The sequence below is a fragment of the Streptopelia decaocto genome (assembly GCF_964273445.1).
Source record: "Streptopelia decaocto genome assembly, chromosome: 5".
NCBI lineage: Eukaryota > Metazoa > Chordata > Aves > Columbiformes > Columbidae > Streptopelia > Streptopelia decaocto.
Genome location: NC_138659.1, coordinates 66,371,121 through 66,374,551, shown reverse-complemented (window position 1 = coordinate 66,374,551; position 3,431 = coordinate 66,371,121).

Here is a 3,431-nt window from a genome sequence, read left to right as displayed (position 1 = left end):
CCCCCCATCAACCCCCGCCCGCCGCCTCCGCTAGCCCCACCCCGCAGCAAGCCCCGCCCCCGCAGCAAGCCCCGCCCCCCGGGCTGTGTCCCCTCAGCCCCCGCCGCCATTTTTCAGCCCTCCCTCCTCTATCTGGCGCCACCGTGCTGGTGGTGCCGCTTCCGTTGTACACGCCTGTCTGTTTTCCAACTTGGGGAAATAAAACCCCAACAAACTGTTGAAAAAAATATAGATTTTTCAGTGTCAGTATCATGTGGTTTTGTAAGTCACAGGGCGCAATTCATGTGAAATGTTACCCAAAATCATGGAATCACAGACTCTTTGGGGTTGAAGGGACCTCTGGAGATCCCCCAGTCCAACCCACCTGCTCACGCAGGGTCACCAGAGCAGATCACACAGGGTCGTGTCCAGGTGGGTTTGAATGTCTCAGAGAAGGAGACTCCACAGCCTCTCTGGGCAGCCTGGGCCAGGCTCTGGCACCTCACAGGAAAGAAGTTTCTCCTCATGTTCAGATGGAACCTCCTGTGCTTCAGTCTGTGCCCGTTGCCCCTCATCCTGTCATTGGGCACCACTGAACAGAATCTGGTCCGTCCTCTTGGCACCCACCCTGGAGATATTTATAAACACTGATGAGATCCCTCTCAGCTTCTCTTCTCCAGGCTGAACAGACCCAGCTCTCCCAGTCTCTCCACGTAAGATGCTCCAGACCCCTCATCATCTTTGTAACTCTCGGCTGGACTCCCTCCAGTAATTTGTCCTTCTAAATGTGATCCACCAGCCTGTTTTCCAACTGGGGAAATAAAAACCAAACAAACTTACTTTTGAAAAAAATGCAGGTTTTTTCATTGCCTGCATTATCTCACTTTGTAAGTCACAGGGCACAATTTATGTGGAATGTTACCTGAGAGCAGGTGGCCCTGCTGGTAATTGCTGCCAAACTCATGGCCAGATGAACCCCCAAACAAACACAGCCCCCCCAGAGCGGCCACACCGGCTGGCAGGAAGGAAATATTCATAAAGCGCAACAGCTATTCATTAATAACTCCACATATCAATGTGTTTATTTGAAAATTAAAAGATCTCATTTTCAAGTTTGGATGAACAATGGTACCTGAATACCACATATGGGAGCCATAGTGCACAAACTCGGCTAATAGCACAGAGCAGGCGCTAATTAGGAAGAAACAGATTAGGAAGAAGAAATTTCCAGAATAAATGCGATATCTGCAGTAGCACTGGAAGCTGCTAAAGAAAATGTACAGTCCTGGGAAAGAGGCCAGACCTGACAAGGATGGGTGGGGAATACACTAGGGGCAGTCTAGCGTGTTATTTTCATAAAGGTATAAAATTAAAGCACACACATTTAACATACTTAGCCACTGTGTAGAAAGAGACATGAGGAGTCAGATCATAAAACCTGCTCCTGACACAAAATCGTCCGATTCAAGCCTCGAGGGCTTTAGGAACTTCTGAGAGATTCAAAGAGGTGGAATAGGCTCTGGAACAGCAAATGCTGCTATAAACCCGCAATGTCCAGCAGCAACACACCCGTGGTCCCCAGCCAGGGCACAGATGTCTCCAGAGACAGCTACAAATCCTGGCTTGAGACACGGGCACAGGCGGGTGGTGCACCTCTGTGACTCATCTGACAGACTTTAGTTTTACGAAGACAAGAAAAGGACTTGTTCAGCACTATAAATAACTTAATGAGGACTCTACTGAATGTATAACCACAGTTTGAAACAGAAACAGCCAGGCTGCCAGAGACAGTTCAGAGTGCAGGCCGTACTAAAATACTGTTGCGTAAATCAATAGTGTGGCTGGATGGAAAACACTGTGTACAATACCGGTCACCGGATCTCAGAGAGGTACCAAGGACACAAGGGCACAGAGAAACTCCAATGTGAAGAGAGCTGGGAAGAAAACATTTGCCTTTTTGTTTTTTCACTCTAGAATGGAAGTTCGTGCAATAGAATCAAAGTGGATCAGTGTTACATTAGTGTTACATCACCGTTGGTGCTAAAGCTTCCATACAGTGATTGTGTCTTGTTTTTAAACTATTTTTCTGTTTAGCAATAATCTGTGATTGCAAACCAACTTTAAAATTTAATTTTTAAATGTGTTTTATAATAGGTATGAAACCTTCCGGTCGCCATGCAAGATGGTTAATGCGAACAGCACGCAAAAAGAAACCAAATACCACATATACAGAACAAAATGTGCTAAAACAGAACATCAAAAGACAAGAACAGGCTGTCTTTAGTCATCCCAAACAAACTTCCTCTCCATCTACCTACATATTTTTTGAAAAATCATACTTAGATATACTTAAGAATCCAGTGCAAGACAGCTGGCTCTACATAGGATCATCGCTAGTCATGATGCGATCAATAATCTTGCTGCAGAGGTTCGTGTTTCTGCTGAAAGTCTGAAAATCAGATGATGTTCAGCTGAGACAGAGATGCACTGTCCTGCTGTTTACTCACCTAAAATATCCCATTAGTCACATATGCACTTGCTGCTGTTCTACTGCTTTTGTTGCTGCTGTTACAGACTTTTGTGAGTAATTCACACACTTCTATAGATCATCCATTGTCTCCCTGTACGCCAACAGAAATTTTCCTATCATTGGTTTTGAAAAATACACGCTGGCACTAGTAGTTATCACATGTACACTCATATGAATATTGCTATTACTATTGCTCTTAAGAGCCGAGTTCCTCTGAAATTTTTAAGATTAAGAACGAAATCTGCAGCTGATGACTATGTGCACACAGAATGGCCTTGCTCTCAAGTTCTTAACTGCCTCAAAGCACAATTTCTGAACCAGCTGAACAAGTTGTGAAGAGCAAAGTCTCAGCATACACGATGACTTCCTTGGCCATGTGTTCTTCTGCATTTAATTTAGCTGATTCAAAATCTTAAGACTGAGTTATCCAAACAGCTTCACAGAATCGTTTCGCTTGGAAGAAACCCTCAGGATCATCAAGTCGAACCATGACCTAACTCTAGCACTAACCAACATCACAGAATCACAGAGTGTCAGGGGTTGGAAGAGACCTCAAAAGCTCATCCAGTGCAATCCCCCCATGGAGCAGGAACACCCAGATGAGGTTACACAGGAAGGTGTCCAGGCGGGTTGGAATGTCTGCACAGGAGACTCCACAACCTCCCTGCGCAGCCGGGTCCAGGCTCTGTCACCCTCACTGTGAAGAAGTTTCTTCTCATATTTAAGTGGAATCTCCTGTGTTCCAGTTTGTACCCTTGTCCTATCATTGTTTGTCACAGAGAAGAGCCTGGCTCCATCCTCCTGACACTCACCCTTTACATATTTATAAACATTAATGAGGTCACCCCTCAGCCTCCTCCAAACTAGAGACCCAGCCCCCTCAGCCTTTCCTCATAAAGGAGATGCCCCACTCCCTTAATCA